General features: G+C 38.0%; 1 long non-coding RNA gene across 1 annotated transcript in view; it reads left to right on the forward strand.

The window, feature by feature from the left end:
- Window positions 1–10,407: 10,407 nt before the first annotated feature.
- The window catches only part of LOC107576285 (uncharacterized), a 22,800-nt gene continuing 19,427 nt past the window's right edge, over window positions 10,408–13,780 (forward strand). The window contains exon 1 of the long non-coding RNA XR_001608028.1: window positions 10,408–10,491. This is a non-coding gene — a long non-coding RNA (uncharacterized lncRNA). The remainder of the gene's footprint in view (window positions 10,492–13,780) is intronic.

Genomic DNA, 13,780 nt, shown 5'->3' on the forward strand with positions numbered 1-13,780 from the left:
AAAAGAGATGAAAAGTAAGCAGATCTAGCCGTATTTAAGGCTTTTCTGTAGAAGTACTTTCCCTCCATGCAATACGAAATACCTCTAGTTTTGTTTTCTTCCAGCTGTGCTCCATTTTCTGGGCTGCTCTCTTTAAGGCACAAGTGTGCTCGTTATACCACGGTGTCGGACTGTTTTCCTTCATCTACTTTAAGTGTAAAGGAGCAACTGTGTCTAAAGTACTAGAAAAGAGAGGGTCATTAGTTTATTTTATACCATCAAATTTTTCTGAGCTATTGGATATGCTGAGGAATTGAGACAAATTGGGAAGATTATTTACAAAGCAGTCTTTTGTTGTAGAAGTTATGGCTCTACCATATTTGTAAGAGGTTGAATTTGCAGCTTTAGCTATATGGAGTATACATGAGACTAGATAATGAGATATCATCGCTCTGCTGCATAATTTCAATGCAATCGACATCAATTCCATGTGATAGTATTAAATCTAAAGTATGATTATGACAATGAGTAGGTCTTGACGTATTGTACAAGAAAATACTATTTCAGTTTTTCTTCAAAATTTCACATTTAATTCAACATGTGTCAGAACTTTTTCCGTGTTTTGTGTGTGTCTGGCTCCCCATGTGCCTTCCTATGCCCTTATTTGGTTAGTTTCCTGTTCCTGTCCTGATTAGTTAAGTTCATTTGTCCCAGGTGTTTCCCTAGATGTTTCATTGCTCCCAGGTGTGTCTCGTCATCCCCTCCTCCTGTGTGTATAAATAGTGTTCCCTGTGTGTGCTCCAGCGTCTGGTATTGTATGTTAATGTCATGTATAGCGTGAGTGTTCCTAGTGTTGATTAAACCCATTTGGATTAACGTACTCCTCGTCTCTCTCTGTTCCTTGCTCCTCAGTCCGCTCAGCAGTGCACTCGTGATAGAATACTGGACCCAAAACTGAAAGTGAGCGGTGACTTTTTCCTTGCGTTTGTTTTTCCCGCCTTTTTGAAAGGTTTTTGTTTCCTAGTTCCCTCCCCCCCCATATCCTATAAGGATAATGATGAACTGATATTCAGAAGAGAATCTATGACTTCTGGAAGCACCTCTTTTAGTTGCTTAGATGGTATAGGGTCTTACATACATGTTGTTGGTGTCGATGATTTAACAAGTTTATACTATTCTTCCTGTCCTATAGCAGAGAAAGAGTGGAATTGTTCCTCAGGAGATCTATAGTGCACTTTCTAATGCAATACTGTACCTGATGGCTGCATGGTTATAATTATCTCTAATAGTATCGATCTTGGAAGTAAAGAAGTTCATAAAGTCATTATTACTGTGCTGTTGGGAAATGTCTGCACCTGTTGATGCTTTATTTTTTTGTTAATTTAGCCACTGTATTGAATAAATACCTAGAGCTGTGTTTGTTTGTTTGTTTTCTAAAAGAGATGAAAAGTAAGCAGATCTAGCCGTATTTAAGGCTTTTCTGTAGAAGTACTTTCCCTCCATGCAATACGAAATACCTCTAGTTTTGTTTTCTTCCAGCTGTGCTCCATTTTCTGGGCTGCTCTCTTTAAGGCACAAGTGTGCTCGTTATACCACGGTGTCGGACTGTTTTCCTTCATCTACTTTAAGTGTAAAGGAGCAACTGTGTCTAAAGTACTAGAAAAGAGAGGGTCATTAGTTTATTTTATACCATCAAATTTTTCTGAGCTATTGGATATGCTGAGGAATTGAGACAAATTGGGAAGATTATTTACAAAGCAGTCTTTTGTTGTAGAAGTTATGGCTCTACCATATTTGTAAGAGGTTGAATTTGCAGCTTTAGCTATATGGAGTATACATGAGACTAGATAATGAGATATCATCGCTCTGCTGCATAATTTCAATGCAATCGACATCAATTCCATGTGATAGTATTAAATCTAAAGTATGATTATGACAATGAGTAGGTCTTGACGTATTGTACAAGAAAATACTATTTCAGTTTTTCTTCAAAATTTCACATTTAATTCAACATGTGTCAGAACTTTTTCCGTGTTTTGTGTGTGTCTGGCTCCCCATGTGCCTTCCTATGCCCTTATTTGGTTAGTTTCCTGTTCCTGTCCTGATTAGTTAAGTTCATTTGTCCCAGGTGTTTCCCTAGATGTTTCATTGCTCCCAGGTGTGTCTCGTCATCCCCTCCTCCTGTGTGTATAAATAGTGTTCCCTGTGTGTGCTCCAGCGTCTGGTATTGTATGTTAATGTCATGTATAGCGTGAGTGTTCCTAGTGTTGATTAAACCCATTTGGATTAACGTACTCCTCGTCTCTCTCTGTTCCTTGCTCCTCAGTCCGCTCAGCAGTGCACTCGTGATAGAATACTGGACCCAAAACTGAAAGTGAGCGGTGACTTTTTCCTTGCGTTTGTTTTTCCCGCCTTTTTGAAAGGTTTTTGTTTCCTAGTTCCCTCCCCCCCCGCGGCGATGGAAATTGCCGCTTGCATCGCCGCTCTAGCTCGCCTCGATCTCCCCTTCTACAAGTACGCCAGTGAGTTCTGCAAGCTCGCGGAGGTGACTGCGTTAGAGGATGCCGTCCTCAATCAGCTTTTCTGGCTCAGGGCCAACTACCATCGCCCCGTGGACCTCCCAGACACCACTGGACTAACTTGGAGGGAAGGAGTTTTCCGGTGTCTGGGGAGTGTCCGGTCCCGAGCCAGAACCAGTCCGCCGCTGTCCGCGGCTTCCCCAAGTCAGCCGGCAGTTAATGTGGCAAGCCGAAAGGACGTTAATATGGCAAGCCCACGGAGGGCCCCTGTTCCGCAGTCCAGCCCACGGAGGGCCCCTGTTCCCCAGGTCCCCAGTTCAGTCCAGGGAGGGCCCCTGTTCCCCAGTTCAGCCCAGGGAGGGCTCCAGGCCCCTTAAATTTCCCCAAGTATTTTTTTTGGGGGGGGGGAGTATGGCTCCAGCCGTAGAGGTGGGGGCTGGGGTCGCGGCCTCCCGAGTCCCCTGCCCCGCCATGGCCTCCCGAGGCTCCTGATCTGCCATGGCACCCCGAATGGGTACTGCTCTGGAGGCCCACTGTCCCGTGTCTGTCCTGAGGGACCTCCAGAGTGCCCACCCCCCCTCCCCATTGGATGTTATATGGCGTGAGGACACGCCTTCTGGAGGGGGGGCGTTATGTCAGACCTTGTTCCGTGTTTTGTGTGTGTCTGGCTCCCCATGTGCCTTCCTATGCCCTTATTTGTTAAGGTTCCTGTCCTGATTAGTTAAGATCATTTGTCCCAGGTGTTTCCCTAGATGTTTCATTGCTCCCAGGTGTGTCTCGTCATCCCCTCCTCCTGTGTGTATAAATAGTGTTCCCTGTGTGTGTGCTCCAGCGTCCAGTATTGTATGTTAATGAATGTTCATGTCATGTATAGCATGAGTGTTCCTAGTGTTGATTAAACCCATTTGGATTATTGTACTCCTCGTCTCTCTCCGTTCCTTGCTCCTCAGTCCGCTCAGCAGTGCACCCGTTTCTTTGTAATTGTTTGTGAAATTTACTAGCAACTTCTGAGTGAAAATTGTTTCCACATTTATTTATTTAGACTTTGCTGCCGATGACCCTGTAAGAACAGAGCTGCGATCCATTTTTTTTTTTTTTTTTTCATTCATTCATTCATTCGTCAGCCCACCAGTTGAAGTCGACTGCAATACAAAATGTGTCAATTTTTCATGTTATAATCATATACAGGGAAGAATTACCAATCTTATTATGTCTTAGACTTTAGAGGTGCATCAGAGAATCCATTGAATTCACTGAGGAATGTGTCTTATAGGACGTAGATAAATGAAAAGAGCAGAAAAGCAGAAGCCCTTCCCTCATCTCAGAAATGTAACCTGCTCTCTTTAAGTCTGCTTTTTAACTATGCCAACCCTAATTGATTCACATGCGATGCAGGAAGCAAATTGATCACAGAATTTGATTATTTCAAGCCTGAGAGCGAAGCGTGAGGGAGAATCTGGGTAAAACTGTATTTATTTATTTTTTTTAATCTGCAGACTTTCTATGGGATCAATTTGCCCGGCATTGATCTAGACACAGAAGTCCCAGAAGGCCTTTACTTTCTGCAGCAACTTTAAGGGCTTTGCTCTGGGAAGGATATCTCATTTGTACAACTTTTCCTTTCTTCCTAAGCAACCTTTCCTTTTAATTTATTCAGATCTATACACTAAATAAGGATGAAGTAATGTGCTTTATTCAGCAATAATGAGCTGCTGCTGTGATGCCTTTTTTCAGTATTCTCATAATTACGGAAAGTATAGACATTATAGACAACTTGCTGTTTCAATTTGCCACTTACAGAGTGTTCTGGCACCATTTTATGAAATAGTGCAGACAACAAAAACAAAACATAGTTACGCATCATCAATATTTGGATTGAACAGCCATCTGCTCAGAAAGAAATACATTTTTAATATTTTTCTATTAAAAAGGCACTCTTTACAACTGTCTGTAACAGAACTAATGATCTCTAAAAAGACTTGAAATCACATTGTCAGATTTATTAACAGTATCTATCAAAAAATGCTAAGTGTATAATAGTAGGGATGCTTTTTTATGAATATGGTGGTTGCAAAGAGAATAAATTGTACTAGGAACAGTGTAAAGAAAGAGAGCGCAGCAGTAGGGCTCCACATTTAAAAATCAAATTTTCCACAGAGAAATTGTTTTGGTTTTTTTACACTACTATACAGTATAATTTATGCATTTAGCAGACGCTTTTATCCAAAGCGACTTACAGTGCATTCAGGCTATACATTTTTTACTGCTATGTGTGTTCCTTGGGAATTGAACCCACAACCTTTTGCGCTGCTAGCGCAATGCTCTACCACTGAGCCATTAAGTGTTAAGTACTAATAAATTGCAAATAAAGCATTACAAATGACTTAATCAAGTGGACCTAAATTGTAAAAAGTATCCTGTTATGTTTACAGTAAAAACTAGCAGCTGTGATTGCCAGAAATTCACTGTAAAAATACACGTACAATGTTTCAGATATTACAAGATGGAATATTGGTGCCTGTAGGCCTGTATTTTACAGCATATAACTGTAGATTTCATTAAGTGACAATGTTAATATACCAATCTACTTGAACTATCAAAATTTGCTTTTAACTTAAAATGTACTGATAACCACATTAACAATACAGGTGGTAAAATTGAATGGCAAATGATAAATCAAAGTTCATCTTAAGTGTTTGCTACAAAACAGTGCACAGACGCAAACGAAGACAAACATTAGGGTAACACACAACACTAAAATAATGCAATTAACTAGAAAATATACCACAAAACAGAAACTTTGGGGAATGTCCTTTTTCTGTTTTTTCACAGGCAAATTACAGTATAGTTAGTATTAGTATTTTATTTGTACAAAATACAGTAATTTGTAGTTTTGTATGTCTCCCTATATCAGACACACCCACTTCAGGGGCTTCATTTATACAATTTTGCGTATAAACCATCCTAAATTTGTTCTAAGATAATTTCTAAAAAGTGCGTAAGTGCGATTCAGAGAAAACGAACGTGCGCACAAAAATACGTGCGTACGCCTCTCTTCCAGATGTGACATTTATAAATCACAAATTATCTTGAAATTGGTCGCAGCTGACTGGTGTCAGATCTCCGCCTTGTAAACGTCCCCTAATTAATATCATTACCATACAAAAGAGCACACGCCAAAATCCGAATTTCTATGCTTGAGAATGATGAGCACAAAGAAAGAAAAAAAAAAGTCTGAAATTGAGATCCTGCTGGCCGAGAGGTTCGTGCAGGGATGCTTTTTATTTAATAATGTGTAATTATTCTGTGAACAAACAATGTGTGTGTGGTTATATATTTTTTTCTTTTGACTTATCAAAATTACTACTTTTAAAAACAACAGAAATAATGATATAATAATAATCATAACCATAATAATAATAAACTCGGTATGACAACTAATAAAAAGTTTAGTATCACGAAATTTTTGAAAAACAACATTAAACTTAACACAAAAAAAAACATTATTGAAAGAAAAATTGAATGTTTCATATCATAATAAAATTAATTATTACTCTATTATGGTCTCGGTCTGAAAAAAACCTGCATGTGATTTGGCATTTCTTTATATTTACACAGTTTACTAATGCTGCTCAAATGTGCCATTGATGTACTGACACAAAAATAGGTAGTGTATTTTATACAAATATAACTGATGTAAGTGACAAAAACAAAGTTTAAGGCTGATGTCTCATTTTCACAGAAGCAAAGCAGATGTAATAAATAAAAAATGGTTAACAATGTCATTGAATAGAATATATTAAAAACGTTTTTGCACAACATAGGCCCATTCTTATAGGCTACACAGACAAAACAGTCAGAGATGCGTTTATGCATTTTTTTCTATTTTACGCATTAGTATTAAATCAAGATTTCGCAAGTTCTCTTGTAAAATAAAATAATACAAAACAACATGGAATAAACTGTGTACAGAAAGTGAGTAAAGAACTCTCAACATTAGGCTACTATGTCAGTTTAATCTCGCAAAAACTACCGTTAAAGGGGTCATAGAATGCCCATTTTCCACAAGTTGATATGATTCTTTAGGGTCTTAATTGTAAGGGAAACAGGTCAATTTAGCTCAAAGGGAATCATTTAAGATTTTAAAGGGAACTCCACCAATAATATGTAAGGGAATTAGGACCGAATCACTGTTTTACGGTTGATCACTGAGACGGCCAGCGAGTCAGTGAACGAGCCGTATGACATCAATTCTGCAATGGATAGTTATATTCAAATCGGTTTTGACCAAATCTTAGATTGTCTGATTCGGTCTGATATCCTACAGGGGCGCATTCCCCTCAAAAACAAACATAATCCACTGCGTCTTCAGCGGCTCAGATGTCGGGAGTAAACGACGACTGGTATGTTCATTATTACATCCAAGAACAGAAGACCTCAATCGCTTAGGAGTCATTCTTGTCTACATCTGCTCCGGCGGTGAAACAATGGCAGACTGATGGCAGCTCACTCAGGGCGGGTCTAAGTTAAGACACCAACCCAGTCTCTGCTGAAACGCTACTGTCAATCAAACTATCGTGGGAGGGGCCTGCCTATGTGACGTCACACAGACAGGCATCTGAGATCGCCTCGATTTGAGAAAGGGGTAAAGATTTTAGTAGATTAACAAAAAAACTGGATTTTTATCATTTTAGGGTGGTTGTGTGTACACACTCTGCCAACACACATTTCAGTTCAAACTACTTGTAAAAGTGCATGTAGCATTATATGACCCCTTTAATAAAAAATCTGACTACACTGCACAATTAATCTCTTACACTGCATCTTTGTTGTTTGATGAATTCAGTGCTTGCACGTACACCGCTTTTATTATTATTGCAGCTTAGATGTTCAAATAGCTGCAGTACTCCGACTTTGCCACAAGGAAAATGTGTACGCCTGCTCAGACCCTGACGTGGCCGTAAGTACTTTTCCACGCCAAAGACCGTTTTTTATAAATATGAACATTGCCGTGGATTTTAGCGTACGCACACTCTAAGATCAAATCTGTGCGTACACACATTTTATAAATGAGGCCCCAGGTCTTGCAGTCTCCACTCATGAGCTGATGAGTTGAATCAGGTGTGATAGATGGAGACACAAAATGTGCAGGGCTGGGGGTACTCCAGGACAGGTTTGAGAACTACTGATCTATACTATACTGTTTCGTCCCAGGTTCAGGACAATAACATAAATAAAGGTCTTTACACCAGACTGCTTGTATTCTTTCTTTCTTTCTTTATTACTTTTTTCTTTACTGGTTATGTTCAATAGCAAAAATCAGCACACAAAAAGGAAGCGAATGGGCTTCAGGGTTGGGCCAAAACCATATTAATAAACAAAACTGAATCTACCTTTTTCCTGAAGAAACTTACTACCCTAAAAAGAAAAGTCTAAAAAAATACATGGACTGAACTGACTCCCTGACTATCTAAAAACAGGAGAAAATGAATAGTTCACAAAAAAGTGGCACCCAACTCCTACAGCTTCTGTGCTGATGTAAAGTGATATTTAACTGGTGAAACACTCAAAGAAAAATTTCTGCAGAAAACTTTACAAAAGAAAAACACTGGGTAGGTAAGGTGAATAAGAAAATAGATACAATATTTACAAAAAGGCACTATACATAGTAATTTATCTTTCTTATCACTCACAATAATTTTAATAACCACGCCGTGCTGGTTTCGTCTGGCAGAGGAGAACTGGCCCCCTGACTGAGCTTGGTTTCTCCCAAGGTTTTTTCTCTATTTCTGTCACCGATGGAGTTTTGGTTCCTTGCACCTGTGGTCTTTGGCTTGCTTAGTTGGGGACGCTTGACTGATTGCACAGACACTGTTGAAAGAAAGCTGAACTGGATGATGACATCACTGAATCGTCAATGAACTGACTTTAGCTGAAAAATTACTCTGTTATTGTCTTCTTGCATCATTGACAAACTATTTTCCTGTTTGACTCTTTAAAGCTGCTTTGACACAACCAGTATTGTATAAAGCGCTATACAAATAAAAGTGACTTGACTTTATCAACAGCACCATCAACAACGTCTCACATCCTCATCAGCGTCTCTGCCTTTTTAAAAGACGCGGAGTTCCACCTCGGCCAACCATGGGACACGTACCGACACGTTCAATTAGGGCGGGGCAACCTGAGAGAGTGGCAGAGAGAGAGATTGAGAGACACGTAGACACAACATACATCTCAGTGTAACAATACTATATATTATTGCATAATCAATTTAAGTCGGTGGTTATGTTCAACTTGGTTTTTCAAGTAATGCTTCATGGGATAGTTAATTCAGTCATAAAAAACATCACTATTTTGCTTCAAATCAAAGCTTTTAATTTTGGTTGGTTTACGTCATGGCTATTTATTTTTTTTTTTTGTAAACTATGTAAAAGTTTTTTGAATGACTTTGGAGAAAAAGGACGGAAAAATACTTACAGAGCCAAGGCTGCTGAGTGGGCGGCCACAGGTGAGCTCTGTTGTTAATCGTTCAATGCTATACTGCTCAACGTTTGCTGTACAGGCTCCCATCAAAACAAAACCGAGAGGGTGCATTTGTCTTTATTTCAAAAGAATCCTTCCTGTTGCGGTTACATGACTCTGAAGTTGTCTGAACAAGAAGTTTCTGAACAAAATCTCTTTATATCACACTTTTGCTGACTCCATTAGTGGACTGCATTGAATTTTAAATGCGTCAGCACACACTATTTTGCTTCAAATCAAAGCTTTTAATTTTGGTTGGTTTACGTCATGGCTATTTTTTATTTTTTTTTGTAAACTATGTAAAAGTTTTTTGAATGACTTTGGAGAAAAAGGACGGAAAAATACTTACAGAGCCAAGGCTGCTGAGTGGGCGGCCACAGGTGAGCTCTGTTGTTAATCGTTCAATGCTATACTGCTCAACGTTTGCTGTACAGGCTCCCATCAAAACAAAACCGAGAGGGTGCATTTGTCTTTATTTCAAAAGAATCCTTCCTGTTGCGGTTACATGACTCTGAAGTTGTCTGAACAAGAAGTTTCTGAACAAAATCTCTTTATATCACACTTTTGCTGACTCCATTAGTGGACTGCATTGAATTTTAAATGCGTCAGCACGTCTCTTTAGGGTCAGATCTACCGATTTCAGGGTCAGATTTCACCAAAGTTTACAGATATTTCTGTTATTGCAGTTTAGCAAAACTAAACATTTTGGAAACAAAAACAAGAGAACCAGGAAGTTTGAGCAGCTCTGTAGAATCTGATACTTAAACTTTATTTCTAACCTTGAGAACCATTCTTCATTCAGGAATAGCTGTGGGTCATTCATTTAAGCGGCACCACTTGACCTCTGTAACTTTTGAATAGTTGTATAGTTCTGATTTATATATATATATATATATATATATATATATTCAAAACATGGTTATTCAAGATTGTGTGATACTCAGGCACTTAAAGGGGTCATAAACTGCCTTTATTATTTTGTACTGTTCTCTGAGGTCCACTTATTTTTTTGGCTGTAATATAAGCTGTTTTAGACTAACGATAAAGTTTTGAGTTCTGAAACTTACAGGATGTTTTTATAGTACAATGACTTCTTAATGTCAAAAGATCAAGGGGATTTTGATGTCTCAGTTCATGACCCCTTTAACAGGTTATTAACATTGCATATACATTTATGTATGTGTATTTGTGTGTGTATGTATATATATATATATATATATATATATATATATATATATATATATATATATATATATATTTGTTTACCTTACTGATAAAGATCCATTAAATCTTACTATTTGTGCTAAAAGTCCTAGTTACTCAAATATCCCTAGTTAACGTTACATGATTTGTTTGAGTGCTGTGCAAGCCATGTGACCACTGACGTCACCAGGGTTTGGCTTGAGAATTTTCTGATCAACTACCATCTTGTTTTGTGGAAGACCTCGGCTGATGAACAATACAACTGGTGAGTATTTATACATATAAGTTTGAGTTTAATGTTAAGGAACTTGATTATATGATATTAAAGTCAAATTCGGATTATGGCATGTGCTTTGTCGAATATAAAGTGTCAATATACATTTTGTTATCGTCTGTGAATTGGAGATTAAAGAACGGGACGTGCTTGATAGATACTTTAAAAGTGCAATATGACGGAAAGAAAACTGAGTTCTACACTCACGCAACGGATCTCTGTGCGCGCGCTGACGCCTGTCAGCATTCAAGTACAGAAATGTGTTGTTACGAGGCGTTTGAATATTCAAATAAACACATAGATATGTAAAATACCAATCTTGCTTAGTATTCACATAAACACAGTCGGTTATGTCTCAAATGAATGTAAACAATTAGGAGAAAACCGATGTGGATCAATATATTGAATTCATTCTTCTTAAAGTGACAGCAGCATAAATAAACCTGCTGTGGTATGTTATTAATGTTAATCAAACAAAAGACAAAGAGAAAATAACTCTTTAATAAATAACTGTTCTTTACTAAATAACAGTTGCAGCTGCAAAAGACTAAGGCCCCATCCACACGGAGACGCGTTTAGCTGTAAACCCATACATTTTGTATCGTATAGGCGTTTCGTCCACACAGATCCAGGGTTTTGGGAGAGTGAAACCAATATTTTTTTTTAACTGGGTTGCAGAGTGGATAAATCTGAAAACGGTGCCCTTGCGTTTTCATGTGGACAGCGAATCCATATATTTTCTGAAACGATGACGTCATCAGCCCACGACTCGCCCCTAGTCAGACACCGCTACGTCACGTGACAGCAACAAAAACATGAACAAACACTGAACGATTGTCTTTTTATTAACTAATATTAACACAGATTAATAAATGTATTGTTCCATGTTCGTTTGTATACCGCGCGCGTTTATGCACATAGTCCAAGTCGTCTTCTCCATTTTTAGTGTATCTCTGTGGCAGAATTACAGCGTCACATACTGGTCTGGCATGTATACTACATCGTTTTGTGTCGGTTTTGTGGTTTCGTGTGGACGCAGATATTTCTTGAGACGAGGGGAAAAAAAAGATCGGATAGGGAAAGCTCTGGCTTCGTGTGGACGTAGCCTAATTAGGATCTGCTTCCTGTGATGGAAACTGCCCAAGACAGTTTATTTCTGTAGCTCTGCTCTAAAACCTTGTGTGCTGCATATCTAGATAGTATTTTAAGGCATCCTAGGTGCAAAAATGTTTAGATATATCATTTTGGGTGGCATTGCATGAATTCTTTGTAGATAAGGTAATCAAAATGCATTGTGATGAGCTCAGTGAAAAATCCAAGATGGTGGACAGAATTTGGAAAATTATTAATTATAAATATACTTGCATTTCATTTTATACTAAAAAGTATCAATAAAATATTACAGTGTTTAAGCAAGCAAAAGTTTTATTGTATTGTTTGCAATTATTAGAGTGTCTATTAGGTTAGCAACATGTTAAATTAAAATCCATGGGAATCAACTGTGTATTGGCAGATGAGCAGGATGATACCTTAGAAGGCACCTGCCTACTGTATGCAGAACTGTATGTGAGCAGTAACGTGAGCTAGCTTTTCAAGTTGTGTTTCCAAAGAGTGTTTTGAATGAAAGTGACCCAATGATGGGCTGACATCTTTTTCCCATCGTGGGCTGTATATCATCATTATGCTCTGGGGACATGGTCTACACTTTCACCTGGGCCGTATATTTTTGTACTTTCCCAAGAATCCATCCCTGTCAAGGCCTGAAGATGCTAATTGGACCATAAGTCACTGATGTAGGGCACAGAGTGTCATGCACCTCATATGGTCTCATTGTGAACTGAGCTGTAGAAGCTGTAGATTTCAGCTGTAGATCTCATTTTTGTTGTTCCAGTGACCTCAAATGCTTCTGTGAATAATTACTGTATTGTTTTCTCAGATCTGGATGGATTAATGAATCTTTGAAGGAGTAGTACATCTGAAACAAAATTTTTGTCATTGTTTATTCACCATGTTAGTCTAAATTTGTATGACTCATATGGAACACACACACACACGGACAAAAGATTTTCAGTGAAAAATTATTTAAGAAGAGAAGTAGTGACATAAAAAAGAAAAAACGTAGAGCTGGTTCTATCCATCAGTTGTTGGTTGGATTTTAAGATGTGAGCATTGCGTTTAAAAGTCGAAGCAGATGAATGTGAGCTTGTGGTCAATTGTAAGAGTTTAAGCGGCCTAAATGATTGGAGACCAAATGATCGTGATCGTGGTCACCATTCACTTTTTATGGAAAAGAGCAACGTGAACATTCTGATAAACATCTCCATTTGTGTTACACAAAAAGAAAGTCATACAGGTTTGGAATGACATCATTGACATCATGGAATGTCAATGAGTAAATTACAGAATTTTCATTTTGGGCAAATTACTATGTCCCTATACACTTCTTCCAATTGGTTTATGTGTAAGTGAATACAAATATGAGATGGATATGCACGCACATCTAAAGATGCAAACAATACATAGATAAACACGCAGGCTATATTGTCTTCCCCGTTTGAGTTAGGACTGCAATTATCCCTGTTTAGTCCCTGTAGACTGACAGTAAATGCGGCCTTGAGTGAACTGTCTATGCTTGAATTAATGATTCTCAATGCGGTGTCATGGCTAGATATAGCTATATATATCAGTTTTTCAGCTTTATCTTAGAGTCCTAAAGAATTGTCCTTTGAAATTCTGGCTAAATTTGGAATGCTGATGTGTTATGACTTTAAAAACTTTTAAACTTTAGTTTTGGAGTTTTAGAGGGTGCCAAATAATGTGGGGTTTATCAGTTTTCCACCATGCACGCACACTCACTTATCTCAAATAGCCATGACAAAATGAAAATATCAAGTGTCAAGAAAATAGCCACCTAGTGTGCTATTGAAATTGTAATTTCAATGATCATTTTTAATTGTTACTGTTCCTGTTTGTGTTTTGATTTGGAAATGAGCAAATGGGTTATTCCTACAGTTTGGTAGATTTTATGTCCTAGTGAGACAACACTGCATGTTTTACATTAAATGGTAATCAACTTTAATGCCATATGTTTTTTATGAATTTATGTATCCCATTAGCACAAATTCATAAGGATTAGTAATTAATTAAATAAATTTTTAAATGAAGCACTTGACAGACAAGTTCCCGTGTCCCCAATCATGTTTCTCAGCTTCACTTTGAAATATTGGTTGCATATATATATATATATATATATATATATATATATGTGTGTGTGTATATA

Source organism: Sinocyclocheilus grahami, unplaced genomic scaffold (assembly GCF_001515645.1).
Source record: "Sinocyclocheilus grahami isolate Dianchi unplaced genomic scaffold, SAMN03320097.WGS_v1.1 scaffold31.1, whole genome shotgun sequence".
Taxonomy (NCBI): domain Eukaryota; kingdom Metazoa; phylum Chordata; class Actinopteri; order Cypriniformes; family Cyprinidae; genus Sinocyclocheilus; species Sinocyclocheilus grahami.